Here is a 15,121-nt window from a genome sequence, read left to right as displayed (position 1 = left end):
CGGAGCACCCACGGAGTTGGCTTCTATGCCTACAGTAGGAGCCAGTGTGCTGTTCTGGCTCTCATTGCAGAGCTGAAATGTTTGCTAGTAATCCAGTCCAATAATAACTGAGAAACACATGCAATTTCACAGAGCTCATGCTTCCACCCTGATGAGGAAACCGAGAAGTAGACCTGTGTATTTTCATATAACACTCATTTATAATATAAACATATTTGCTTCTATATACAGTAGGGTATTTTGCAGGTTCTCAAACTGTTTCAGAGTGTAGACCACACATTAACAGAGAGGATATCTCATGTACAACTGCCCTTCCATTCACAATCATATAATATCTCTGTGGCAACTACATCATCTCTTACATGGAAAAGTAATGTTAGAGGTTTTTGGTCTCTCTCTAATGCACTAGGTATTTTCTCCTTTTTGTAAAATGGAAATCACTAGAGTGGGTTGGAATGTCAATAAAATGTTTCACAATTTTTACCAGCTGCATTAATCATAGCACTTGAGATCTATTATATAATTAATCATTTAAACATTCCTCTGAGGTCCAAAAGTATTATCTCCATTTTACAACTCGTTAAACTGAGAGAGAGATGAAGCAACTGTCCCAAAGCCACAAGAGAATCATTGCCAGAGACAAGATTAGAACTCGGAGCTTTCCAATTACCATCTTATACATAAAAAGAAAAAAGAAAAGAAGTACTTGTGGCACCTTAGAGACTAACCAGTTTATTTGAGCATGAGCTTTCGTGAGCTACAGCTCACTTCATCGGATGCATAGCATATCGTGGAAACTGGTTATGCATCCGATGAAGTGAGCTGTAGCTCACGAAAGCTCATGCTCAAATAAACTGGTTAGTCTCTAAGGTGCCACAAGTACTTCTTTTCTTTTTTCTTTTTACGAATACAGACTAACACGGCTGTTACTCTGAAACCTGTCATCTTATACATAGTAAATAAACTCCTGACCTACCCTGCCCTCACACAGCAATGTGTATATGCATGCCCTGCACACAACTGCTGTTTCCTTAGTGTTTTTCTTACAAATCTTGCAATTGATGTGATGTGTGTTTAATAGGACCTTTTTCCCCCGATATATTTGTTAGAAGAAAGTGTATACATATCAGGATTCCTGAATTCACTATCACTATTTGATGCACTAGGAATGTCACAAATTATGAACAAGAGGGTAAGAGTGATCATTAATAAATCCCTTCTGAGGTTTTTCTCTCCCCTGGGTACAGATCTCTGTGCACCACACTCCAAAGAGTAATGATTGTGTTGTACAGTAAATCAGACCTTAGATGGAATGTGTAATGAGATCCTTCAAAGGCATGAAATAGTAATTTACTGTCTCTGGAGGGCTCCCCCCCCCACCAACTCCCCCCCTGCTCCCAAGTATGTTTGTTTTTTCCCATTCCAGACTGACACTACCACTCAAGGGTGTTTTTTTTTCTTTTTACTATTTAAAATTTTCTGTTTTCTGCAATCAAGGCAAAAGAACTTGTGCAGTGAGAGAAACATGAATGACAGCTCTCTGATTAGATATAATTTAAAAAAAAACCAAAACCCCCATCTGATCAACCCAACCAAGCTTGCAAAAATCTTGGAACATTGGGCGGGGGGGGGGGGAGTCTTTCTATATTATTTTCTCAAGTTTTCCAAATGTTCTGTCTTCATTTTTCTTCTTTTCACGGGCATATTCATGAACATTATGAGCCACATACTGAACCCCCAGCATCCCAGGGTTTTTTTCTCCCCTCCCTGGTAGAGGAAAGGTATAAGTGCTTTGGGATGAGAGGGGAGAGGCATACCAGTTCTCTATATGGAAAAGTGCACCTGTCCTCTAATGCAGGAAGAAGGCCAGGCAAAGGATCAGTGAAATGTAGTCCTAGACTGGAGCATTTCCTACCTCTTCTCCTTTACTGTGCTCTATGACAATATGCCCCGAATGGACAGAGTACAGAAGATCTTGGACAGTGACAAATATACCATAGGGCTTTGATCCAGCACCCTGAACTCAGTTGGAGTTGTCAATGGGATCAGGCCCTCGGTGCCTAAATAAGTAAGGCAGGGGGTGTGATACACACTGGCCGGCAAATATGTCTCTCTATGCCATGTGAGCAGTTGACAATAGTAAAGCAAGCATTTGTATTAGGTAGTTCTTCAGTATTGATTGTGCAGGTGTCCGTGGCAGCCATGGCCAAGCCTATGCAGAAACACTGCTGCTTGCTACATAATTTCATGCCAGTTCTGGATGGCACAGGTGCAATAGCATACACAGGGTGCTTGCCAGGAAAATCGTTGCAAATGAAGGCAACTAGGTGTTTGAAGTGTGTATCCCTATGAAGCCTGAAGTGCCTGTATGCTGTCAGAAACAGACAGCTACCCCGCCACTGTTTGAGTCAGGACTTAGTGTGCCATGTTTAATGTGGGGTGGGGAGAAAATATCAACCTAAAGCCGGCAACGGTGGCAGTATTCAAGAGGAAGGTATTTTGGAAGGGAGGTAATAGAGAGGTATGTTATAGTTGCAGAATGGGCAAGTAACCCTGGAGTAAACAGTGAGCCTATTGAATGTAGGAAGAAAAATGTGCCTACCCACTATAAATGAAAGATTAATCATCCAGCAGGAATCCAAAACATGATTGTGGGTGAAAGGTAAGCAGCAAAGGGTAGGAGTCAGAAGGGCGGGGAGGACTGTTAGGTGCCCTGCTACCTCGTGGAATTCACAGCTCTGAGTTCATTACCCAGGCACCCTACAAAACTGCATGGTAAGAGTTAGGCACCTAAGAACAGGATTCACAAAAGCCAGCATGCTGAGTGGGGAGCCGCCAAAGCTAGCCAATAGGAAATGCTGAGAAGGAGGGGTGTAAATCTAAGCTCTGTACCTCAGGAGGAAGTTAGGCATCTAAATCCAACCTGGAGGGAGGGAGGTGCCTGTCTCCACTCAGGATTCAGAGCTGTGAACCCTTGCCTGTAGTTAGGCACATAAGCCAGGTCAGTTTGGTTTTTTGGTTCTTTTTTCTCCCAAGAAAAGCAGAAGGGACGGTGGTGTGCACTCCTCTCCGCTATAACTGTTAACTCAGTGGTTAGAGCACTCACCCAGAATGTGGAAGACCTGGGTTCAAATCTACCACCAGCGCAAACAGGATGAAGGGATACTCTGAATACCTGTAGTGCCTGAGTATTGGACTTAGACTCCTAACTGCCACTTTAAGCACTGAAGTCCATCTTGTGAATCCCACTCCAAGTCTTTCACATCAGTAAAAAGTATTTGTTCTTCAACCTTTCCCCTCGTCTGGAGTAAAGCCTCGGGTGGAGTAAACCTGTTCTGCAGTCCATGGAGTGCGAATGTAGGCATGGGGCTGGAGCACACAGCACTCTGGTGATCTTTGGCTGGTGAAGGCAGGCTGTGGGGGACTGACCCACTTGGTGCAACTTAAAACAGCCCTTAACCTACTCTGAATTATGCGAGGGGGGCAGATTGGCCCCCAGCTGCACCTGAAATAGGAGCCCAGAAAGGTATATTCTGTCCAACACCCTTGTCTTTAGCTATCCCAAGCTTGAGCTCCACACAGCTGAGAATTCAAGCCCCTATGTTCACTGTTCTTCAGGTAGAAAAAACTTCACTGATTGCTTGTTATAAACAGTTTGCACTGAAACTGAAATCTTATATCGTCCTAAGTTTCAGTCAAATGCAGTTTACCATAGCCAAACTTTGAAACTGACACTTACAATGAAATGTCAACGAGCCCTTAACGAGTAACATCTTACTGTCATGCAGCAACAAAGTCAAACTACTGCCACCAAAAGACAACAGTAGGGCTAGTTCCTCTTCACACAGTCAGCCTTCCTCTCGGGGACACAAGCCTCATTTCACTTCACGGGTTCTGTGCGCTCGGAGCTGAAAATGACATTGTGTCTTTGGATTTTGTCACCATGGTGATCGCTGTTGACCATGGGGTACTTCAGACCTGTATTCTGCTCATTTAGCTGTATGACAGGTTTACTTGTGCAGGCTTACTTTTTAAATTTAAGTTGCCATGGTTCCTTTTCGGCACTGAATATTTCAGGACAAAAAAAGGGCAAAGGAGTGTGGTAGTACACAGGCATTGCAGCTCTGCATTTGCAATAAGAATGCTGAAAGTAGTGTCTCCCCAACCTTGACCGCTGCCCTCGACCCATGCTACGGTATGGTATATTAGGCCAATTTATCATTATTATTTGCTGCTGTGTCCTTGGAGCTGCCCTGGGAGCCGCAATCCTCTCCTTGCTGCCTCTTTGCTCCTGTGGGTAGGTAATTTCTGCTGGTATAGGCAGCAAACTGCTAACACCTGCTAACTGGCCAGCAAGTGTGTATGGGGTGAGCGGGAGCCAAAGCTGGTCCCTTCCCTGCCCAATCCCCACTCATCTGCTCTAGGGAAGGAGTAAGTGGGTATGCAAAACCCACTTGTTTTTTGCATGCTCAGGACCAAGATCCAGGTAGTGGGTAAAGGGTTCCCTCTCCCTCTTGCTCCTCTTCACACTCATGTAGGTCACAATCTAGTCCTAAAGTAGCTGCATAGTGAAAGATTTATTAAACATGCAGTGAAGATGCCAGGGCTCCACTATAGCCATTGCAACATCTGCTGCACGTCTAATGAAGGGTGGAGTGAATTAGGCAAGGGCCTGTAGGATCAAGGTCTGGCCTATGGGTACAGCGATTGAGTCATCTGTTTGGAGTGCATCTGTCTCTAAGGCACGGGTTCCCAAACAGTGGGCTGTGGCCCAAAGGAGCGCTGCGACACAGCCGAGTGGTCTGCCATGGGCTGAGTGGGGGGGAGGCGAGCAGTGCCCCCCAAACTGTATATGTTGGCAAACTGATGGCACGGCGATGGCCTCTGCCCAGGGCCGGAAGAGCCAAGCGCCCCTGGCGGCCAGCAGAGGGCGAAGCGGAGCTGCCAGACAGAGGATGAGGAGAAGAAGCTGGTCCTGAGAGGCATCCACAGTCGCCGACTTTCTTCTTTCTGGGTGGGTGCTCCACCCTCGCCCTGCCCCCACTCTGCTCCTTTCCCCAAGGCCTCACCCTCGCCCCACCTCTTCCTGCCCCCATTCAGCCCTCTCCCCTGAGCACCTCCCTCCCGCCGGCAAACAGCGGATCGGCGGGTGGCTGGTGACTGCTGAGCACCCACTATTTTTTTCTGTGGGTGCTCCAGACTTGGCTGTCGGGATCCATGGCTGTCAGTCCCCCTAGCACTCCCCCAGGGACCTGGGCTCAGCGGTGCTGCTTTGTTTCTGACTGGGCAGCACCATGATCAGGACCATCATAGGTAACAGTACATGTCAGGACAGAAAGAGAATAATAATGTATCCATTTGGAACTACAATGGGAAGCTTATAGGCAGGCAGAATGTCATTACTCAATGAAAACTAACTTGTGTTATGCTCTTCCAAAAACATTTCATGAGCCCAGGTAGCTAGGGCTTTGTCTTTACACCTCATCTAAAGTATAGCACCTCCAACAGCAGGGTGTCCTTATCACCATGCTAGAGTATTGGTTAATTACTAACTCTGAGGGAAGAGTGCCATCTATTGAATTGCCAACATCATCAACAGTGGAACTGAGGTTTCCCATGCAAGCCTGCCATCCAAATACTGATCAATTCTGATTCTGCTTTGCCTGTAAGACCTGACAAGACCAGAGCATGAGTTGGCATGCCTGTCGGCTAAGCCAGTCACCTTGCAAGCCATCAAAGTGTTAGAAAACCAACAGCTGGCCAAAGACTCCAGTCTGGCTGCAATGAATCTTTTTAAACTGAAAGACACAATTGCAGATGCATCTTTCTAGAGCTTGGTTGTCAGATGCATTTTTCCAAGGCTTGTCGGCTTGATTAGGATGCAGCTGTCTTCCATCAAAGAGAATTTCAGGCATTCAAGGATAATAGAGAGGGAGAGGCAAAAGAACAACTTATAGAAAACACCAAATTGGAACAAGATTAAGAAGAAAAACTTCCATTCAGCATATTGATTCCTCTCAATGGTTTCTTTCCATATTCATTTATATGCAAGAATGCTTTCTACTGTAATAAGATTTATAGGCTGTGCAGTACCAGCACAGATTTTTAAAAGCACTAGCAGTTCACAGTTTTCAAATGCCATCTCTCTAGACACCACTTCACCTTAATAGTTTGATAACGTGGAAATCCCATAAGGGTAGCACTTATTTTTGCAAGTTTTAAAATGCATTTTCTTATTAGAAGCCTGTTCCAAAGCCTGTTGGGAGTCTTCTGTTGACTTCAGTGAGCTTTGGATGAGGCTTTGTTTCTTAGAAACTAAGGGCCAGATCCTCAGCTGGTGTAGATCAGCAGAGTTTGGTGTTTTCTTCTTGACGTCAAAGGTGCTACCATGATTTACACAAGTCGAGATTCTGTCACTAGAACTTCATTACTGAAGCATTCTCGTTAGGCCCAAGGGAGCCTGGGACGTGTCCAGTAAAGTCAGTGGGAATGTGTATTGGCAGATGGCAAGCCAGCTGGCCAACCATAGTAATGCAAGAATTGCCACTAGCTCGCCAAGTGTTAGGTTTCTTGGAGTTCTCTTTCCCCAGGAACCTTCACCAAGCAAGTCAAAGATGGATAGTTAAAGCCTCCTTTCATTGAGAATCTGCCTTTGTGTGTCTCCTTCTGGTATACCTCCATGTTTCTTGTGTGTCTGCAGTGTAATACTTTTCTGTGTGTCTTAGTTTCCCCTGCTCTGGCATAGATCTTGTATATAATAATTTGTATTTTATTTGCATCTTTCGTCCAAGACCCCAAACACTAGTTGATTAACACAGTATCTCTGTGAGTTAGCTATTATTACCCCAGTTGTACAGATAAGGTAACTGAGGCACAGATATTAATGGCTAGATTGTAACTTTACAACTTGCCTTGAGTAAGGAGTGGCACATACTGCACCATCCAAGAAGCACACTAGAGAATGAATTGTGACTCAGAGTCCCAGTTCCTCCCAATTTCCCTTTTGTTCTGTATGGTGGGGCATAAGTTACAGAGCTCTTTGGGAAGAAAGGGGTGAAGTATTTCCCCATTCCCGCTGGACAGAGAGTGGGTAGACTGCTTGTCCTCACAAATCCCTGTCTTTGGATTTGGGAAGGAGAGTAGGCTGCCTTCCTCACCTTCTCCCAAAGCAGAAGATGGGAATGAGACAACCTGTCACCATCAGAAGGCAATGGAAAGATTAGGCTAAGTTACCAGGCCTCTCCTCAGGAGATGATGGAGAGGAGATACCAAGAGCAGTCACGCTGGTTTTGCACTTCCTGTGTGAAAGAGCTGCCATTATTCCCATCCCATTTTCTAATGGACAATGGGAGGAGGCTCCTGGCTGCCTCTCTCCTGGATGTGTGTCCCCTAGAAGTCCATTGTTATATACTGCATCTCTGCTATTTACCCTGAAGCTGTATGAACAAGTCACTCAGAATAGGCCCTGAAGTGCTCATCCATTACTGTTCAGTGTAATGGAGAGACTCTTCCTCTCTCTGACAGGGAGATAAATCAGAGGGGTATAGAAAAGAGAACAAAAGGCTTAGAGCTGGTGGAGAACAAACAAACTGTGGTTTGCTACAAAGAAATATAAACACATTGCTCTCTGAAAATGGTTTAAAGAGAGAGAAAGTGTGTGTGTGTGTATTCCTCCTTCCTTTCTTGCTCTTGTGTTGATAAATGGTACAGTGAATTACTTGATCACACTTTGGTTTGTTATGAAATATATTCAAGAGGCCAAATAACCAAAATCAGGCAGATTTATTGCTAAAAGCCAATAATAGTGTGGTACAGGGAAAACGTTCAATGTGGTACCAGACTCCGGGAATTTGACAGTTCTGCCCTCAGATATAAGCAACTCCTATTATTCTGATTCAGAAGGGCATATGTATTCAGAATGGGTGCTTAAGCACGTGCTTATCTTTAAAATTAAGCAGATGTTTAAGTGCCTTCCTGAATCAGAGACATTGACAGCAGAAGTTTCAAGGATATAGCTGAGGGCAGAACTGGTCCCACAGCATCCTTTTAAAAAGATGTATTCTCTTTTGTGCCTTACATGCATGCTTTATCATAGGAGGAGCTTCTTCTATGTCACTCAAAATCTAAATGCAGATCTCGGAGGAAACTAAGCCAGCCTTTGGGAATAAGTCAGGTAATATATTTACAAAAGGAAGGAGAGTAGTGGTGGGAGTAACAAGAAGCTCTGGGTCAAATTCTCCATTGACTCAGTGGAGCTGCTCCAATTTACAAAATCGGAGAATTTGGTCTATGTGCTTTTGTGGAGAGGAAGACTTGGGCAGTAGTGCTGTTGGGTCACCTGAAAGCTCATTTGTACCTCATAACAAAAGCAAAATGTCAGCATCTATCGTGGTCGGGCTTTCCCCGCCCAACATGAAAAAATTACTTGCCAAGCAATTCTGTCTGGCACTCTGTGAGTTTTTTGCAGGATGGCCATATGCAAGTAAGCTAAAGTAACAATAGACTTGGCCTTTCACACCACATCAGTAGAGGCCGATTGCCTTGTGAAGAGACTATGCCCAGACACCATCAGGGGATAAGTGGTAACCAGTTAGTGAGGGATATTTAGGACAGACCTACATTTGGAGCTTAGGGTTCGACTGCTGTATTGATGGCCCTCCGCCTTGTTTCTCTCACAGAGCAGACTTGGCAGCACCTTGCAGTAAGAACACCTGTCCATTGTCTCATAAGATACTAGACATCTGCTGCTAGCCATTGCTTTTACAGGAAGAGCAAGCATTAGCCAACACTTTTTATCAATTTAAAAAGTGTTACAGAATACACATATTTGAGACAGAATGTCAGGAAACATTCTGGGGAGAGCACCCTTCTTTTTCAGATCATCAGTAAACTAATTTAGAAATTGTCTGACCTACAGAACAATAACAACAATGCTGGACTCAGCTGTGCCTCCTGCTAGGGTTGAGTAGAATCCCAGATTAATACACCTGCATTTAATCAGTCCAGGGAGAGCTCCCTCAGAGCTTTATCAATACTTCTGATCTAGTACTGGTCGCTGTTACAACACTAACACCACACAGTGAAGCACCCTAGGTCATTATGTCAGGCACAAGATTTGATCATGTTATTTAATTCTCTTTGTACCATTTAATTTAGGAATTCAGATTCTGGAAAATATTGGACCTACAATCCAAATTCTTAAATTAAACATGAATTGTGTAGGAGATTTCCCAGACCTGTTGTTTGCTACGTCAACAACCCTACTCGATTTTTATTGCTTAGAGACGCAGCCATTTTGCAGAAAACTAATTTGGCCCCTGCTAAAAGAGCCGTAAGAGCTGCCTTGAGACATCCCAAGCCAATTTTCCATAGGAGCATGTGATTTTTAATAATGCCATCAAAATCCTATTGATGGAGGCTGAGCATGAGTGGAATAAAAACCTACAAAGGGAAGGTTAATTTTCATTCCTATTAGATCATTCATTCTGTCCGCTCCTATTGAAAGCTGCCTACTTAAAGGCTGCAAAACCCCAAGGCTACTGATGTTTATCTGCTTATGTAACAACTGAGTCATCTGAACTGGACATCTCCATCGTATAAAGACATCTACAAAGACCTAGATGAAAGCACTTGATTCTGGTTTTCCTGGCTAAAATAAAGCCTTGGGATTCAGTTTTATGTGTGGAGTACTGTTTAAAAATTCTTTGTTATAGCATATGAAAAAGAAATAAACAAGATGTCAAACTAAATCCATAGAAATATTTATTGACAGATGAAAGCCAGGAGGGACCTATTTAATTGACCTTTAAGTTTTCAAAGTAGTGTACAGGCAGGAGTGCAACATAATTACAGCCTCGTGGTTCTTCTGTAATAACAGGGTTTGTGTGAATCATGTACTGCAACGAAACTGTCCCCTTCTGTGTGTGAATGATTCAGTACTGACATTCAGATGCATCAGGTTATTATTCACTACTTCCCTCTGCTGTGGCTAATTGGAATGCACTAGAGAAGGCCTTAGCTGCAAAATCAAATCAGGATCTGAATGCAAATTTAAAATACCCCAGTGATCTGAGGTATTTGGATCTGGGCTTTTGTACGGCCCCATCTTTATGACAAATATACATATTTTTTATAACTGTTGGTACCTAGAACTACACAGAGCTAGAATCTGATCTTACCTCCACTGGTGTATATCGGGGGTGATTACAATTGAATTATTCCATGTTTATGCCAGTTTAACTGAGAGCGGAATTTGATTCACGATGGTGAAATACCAGTAGTACTTTGATACAGTGATATTTTTCAGTCCTTTCCCTTCATCCTTTAGTCAAAGTGGTACCCTATCTGAGAAAGAATTTAGCAGTCCTGGTCTCAGCCCTTCCAAATAAACACAGCTAGGGATACATTTCACCAACTATATAATTGAAGTTGTGAAAAGTTTTTGTAAGAAAGCTTGTCAAAACTAGGAGATACTCCTCTGGTGTTTGGCGTCTTTGCAAACCCAAAGTGTCAGACAGATTCATATACCTGAGTAGAATTTTGGGTGAAACTGGGCCAATTCATTGTTCAAGTGGAAAATATGCAAGACTTGTTCTGTACTGCCTATGTGGGCAGCAAAAACCCTGTCCTCTCCTAACCCTATACAGAGATCTACACTGGTTCTGCTGCACATGTATTTTGTTGTTAAAGAAGGGGTGGGGTTTGCCCCAATTGCATAGTTAAGCATATTCAAAGCCCTTAATTTTAGGGGTCACCAGCCAGAAGGCAGATGATATTAGTGTGTTAAGGAGATCAAAGGTAGAGCCCTGCATGGCTACAAAATTTGTATCTGCATCTGATCCATGATCTGCAGACATGGTCTGTGGATATCCGCAGCTGCAGATATAAAGCAGATCTCTGCAGAGTTGCAGGCCTCCAATCAAAAGCACTTGTGGTGGTGGTACCTGTTTTGGAGGGAGGCTTTCTCATGGGCTTCAGTGGAGTGCAGATTTGCAGGCTTATAGTTTTCCTGAATTATTAATTTTGTTGCAGTTTGGAGGTGGTTTTGTTTTTTCAAAGCAATATGGTGCCCTTCAGTTTGCCCCCTCTTCTCTTGGAGAGGAGATCACTACACCCAACTGGATGTGACGGAACATTGTTCAGACTAGATCGGTGAGAGAGAGAGAGAGAGAGAGAGAGGGTGTAAACCAATACAGTAGAAACTCAGAGTTACAAACACCTCGGAAATGGAGGTTGTTCGTAACTCTGAACAAAACATTATGGTTCTTTCAAAAGTTTACAACTGAACATTGACTTAATACAGCTTTGAAATGTAACTATGCAGAAGAAAAATGCTGCTTTTAACCATCTTAATTTAAATGAAACAAGCACAGAAACAGTTTCCTTACTTTGTCAAACCTTTTTTTAAACTTTCCTTTTATTTTTTTAGTAGTTTACATTTAACACTGTACTGTACTGTATTTGATTTTTTTTCTGTCTCTTCTGCTGCCTGATTGTGTACTTCCAGTTCCAAATGAGTGTGTGATTGATTGGTCAATTCAAAACTCTGGTATTCATAACTCTGAGGTTCTACTGTAGTTTGATTTTGTTTAGTCATTGAGTAGATTGCACGTCACCTAAGTAGCTGTTTACTTTTCCTCATTTACTTTGTTTTGACCTGTTACTTTTATTTTTGTTTCAGCAACATTTTCACCCAATGACAGGTGTGATTAAGGCTTGTCATTAACATCTGCTGAGCATGGGGCAGAAAGGGAGTGAGGGAAGAAGAAAGGGAGAGGAAAAGAGAGCCTTCCATTTAATTAAAAAGTAGATGACTCTTGCAGGGCTGATGCATGGTTGCTGCTGTTTTAGATAGACTGACTGGAATCCCCCCTCCTGAGACCATTTTGTATGTCTGCCAGATCTATTGAGCCTGGCTTGGAACTTTTTTATTTTTGTGAGCGAGTCAACAGCTAATATTGTTTATTTGCTAGCATGTAATAATTATGTCTGATTCCTGGTGCTCCAAAGAGCTGCACCCCGGCAGGGTGCAAAATAGTAATGAACGCAAAGTGCAATGTGACTTACTGAATCCAAGCAGGGCTTGCTTTTGTTCGTTTTGACAGCTCAGTACCCATCTTGGGTGGAAGAAAGTTGCATTGTTTACCTCTTGCTGCAAGGCAATCCAATAAAAGGCAGCATGGGTGGACATGCAGTAAGGTGGACATGCAGACTGGATAATTTAATTTTTTGTTTTTGTAATCTGCCTGGCAATTTCCCGTAACAAGAACAAGGCACAACCGGCATATTTCATAACAACTGAACAGACGATTGGGAGGAGATTAAGCCTTTAATTACAACGATGGAGCATCCTTAGCAGGGATCCTACATAAACCAGGTCTAGCTTGAAGCACAGCTGAAGCTGTGAAAGGGATGTAGATCATCCCAGATGCCTTATCAGTGTGTATATGAATACAAGGATTTCTAATTTTCTGCAGAGATCACTTACTCGAGGTAGGGAGACAAGAAAAACTGGAACTTGACATCATTTTTTTTTTCTTCCTACAAAATAAGGCTTATGGGATAAATCACAGGATGAGTTAGTTGCAAGTTTCTGGCCTAAATTTTCAAAAGTAAGTAGAGATTGTGGGTGCCCCATGTTAGATGCCTCAAAAGGGCCTGATATTCTGAAAGAGTTGAGCACCCACTCTGAAAATCAGGCCCTTTTAGGTGTCTGAAGTTGGGCACCTAAAAATCACGACTGGCTTTTTAAAATTTACTCCTTAGATTTATTTATTGTGATCCGGGCTCTATAATCTCCCTATAGCTAACACAGAGCAAACAAACACTCAGCTATAGCGAGTGTTATGTCTTTTGCTCTTTACACAATAAGAATTTAAAGAAACCAAGGAGCACAGTTGTATTTACTATCTGTCCATAAACAAGGCCTTGCTATAGACATGCGACTGCTCTTGTTGTTTTCCAGAAGCCTCTAAAATATAGTTTTATATAGAAAACAGTGAGTGCCACTAGAGAGCTCACAAATTATTTAAAGGGCTACTATCCTGTTCCGATACACCACAGCTAGAGAGGGGATCCAAATATAGACCCAAACTTTAGGGGTGTTTGGAGCCTGGGGTTTTGGTTTGGCCTATAATAGATTTAGGGACAAGCTACAACATTTGAATCCAGATCACAATTTTGGGAGCATTCTGCTCAGGACTTTTGATTCAGGCCCATCTCTAGTTATAAAGAACTTAAAGCTTGTCCTTGCTATCTCCTGTTCTGTTTACTGTGTATGTTCAATGCTTCAGTATAATAAAATGAAGCTGTCTTCCCTCCTGGACAGCTGCCAGCTGGTTTTCAAATGTATTCTCCAATAATTCTCATAAGCTTTGCCTCAGATGGGACAAAATACACTGGGAGACACAGACGAGACTAGTTACTTATATTTCCACGCTTTCTCTTGGCTCTCTCTTACATGATGTTGGCACACAGAAGATGTATGACTGACACTGGTTATTTGGTGAGCCGTGCAGAAGAAGTTTATAGGTGGAAGTTGCATGAGGAATGGGAATGGCCCTTGGAGACTAGGACTAGGGGCTTGTTCTGGGCATAGTGAAATTCTCTCACAATGCAATTCTACAAGGATGAAGCTGTTCTGTGCAGGAGACAGAACTTTCTTGGCGGCCAGTCCAAGACTCATGGACTTTAAGGTCAGAAAGGACCATTGTGATCATCTAGGACTATCACCAACCTCTCCACCTTCTGTTCCAAGCAGGAGGCGCATTTCTTTGACCTTTCCTTCTCTGGCATAAATACATAATAAAATGTATATTTAAACAACAACAAACAATACAACCCCTGTCCCCGCCCCAAAAAGCCTACCAAAACAAGACACTCCACTGCTCATGCTTTTCCTCTGGGAAAAGGACGAGAGAACAAATAACACATGACAGATGTTAGTCACGTTGTTTAATGCACTGCTTGAGGGGGTTCAGATACTATAATGATGAGGGCAGTATAAGAAACTTTAAGAAATAGAATAGAGTAGAATAGACATGATAGGAGAAGGAAAAGGGATCCACTACTGACTGGAGTAGTATTCATGGTAGTACAAAGGAGATAAGGGGAACACAGTGAGAAACAACATCAGAGATCTACAGCGACGAAGATAGGGGCTGATCAAATTTACATTTTAATTTCTGAAAGATTTTTGAAAGAAACAATTTAGTTTCTCTTGATATTTTTCAGGAATTGGGGGTGGAGGAGTTCTATGAACAAATTCAAAATTAAATGAAAATGTTTGTTTTGCTTCAAATTTAAAAAACATTTAGGTTTTTTTTTTGGTGTGTTCGCCTTTTTCACGTTTTTCTGTTGGAAAAGGAAGGAAAACTATTTTGTTGCTTTTTTTAACATAAACTAAATGAAATTGTTCTAAATAAAATGAACTTTCTAATTGAAACAATGAGATGTTCATTTTACGTCCGTGTGACTACTCACAGAGTAAGGTACTAATCAAAGGGTATAAGCCTATCAGAATCTGTCCCTGTAACCAAGTAGTGGGTAGAACTTGTTGGCATCAGTTCTTTTCTTCTGTGTTTTGTACATCAGCAAGGTTTACTTTTTAATAGGAGCTGCCCTGTTTGGAAACATAGGCAATGAGACCAGTTGTCTCCCTTTGAACTTTTCCCTGTCTGTTTTCTGGGCTAGTTGCTATCAGAATTTTTAAATGATTAGCATTCTTGCTGCCTCTGTTTGCCGCCATTGTGTTTATGCTAGGAGTTGACAGACAACATCAAGTTCAGAATGGCAAATACCATCAACTGTAGGCAATCTGTTTTGTTGCTGTTTTCATAAATTGATTAAAAGCCAGGATGGAGAGAATGTCAAATGAGCAACATAAAACAGCGTCTTCTCAGTGTTAGGCCAACCTGCGTGAAGGACTAAATCTGTTTCTTACTCTGAGTATTTGGACTGATGATCTTCAATCCAGTTTGAGTGCTTTGTTTTCTAAGGGCTTGAACTTGTGAAGTACTGATATCCCTCGACTCCCACTGACTTCAGTGGGAGTTGCAAGGGCTCAGCACTTTCCAGGATAGAGCCCTAAAAGAATATGTAGCCACTTCCTTGAATGAGCAAA

At 42.6% G+C, this 15,121-nt stretch overlaps 1 protein-coding gene across 4 annotated transcripts in view; it reads left to right on the top strand.

Annotated features, from left to right (window-relative positions):
* Positions 1 to 15,121, top strand: part of TMEM108 (transmembrane protein 108) — a 234,263-nt gene that overhangs the window by 40,716 nt on the left and 178,426 nt on the right. The window lies entirely within an intron of this gene.

This window comes from Natator depressus, chromosome 2 (assembly GCF_965152275.1).
Source record: "Natator depressus isolate rNatDep1 chromosome 2, rNatDep2.hap1, whole genome shotgun sequence".
Taxonomy (NCBI): domain Eukaryota; kingdom Metazoa; phylum Chordata; order Testudines; family Cheloniidae; genus Natator; species Natator depressus.
Note: the sequence above shows the minus strand (reverse complement) of the source record. Positions and strands in the feature narration are given on the sequence as shown.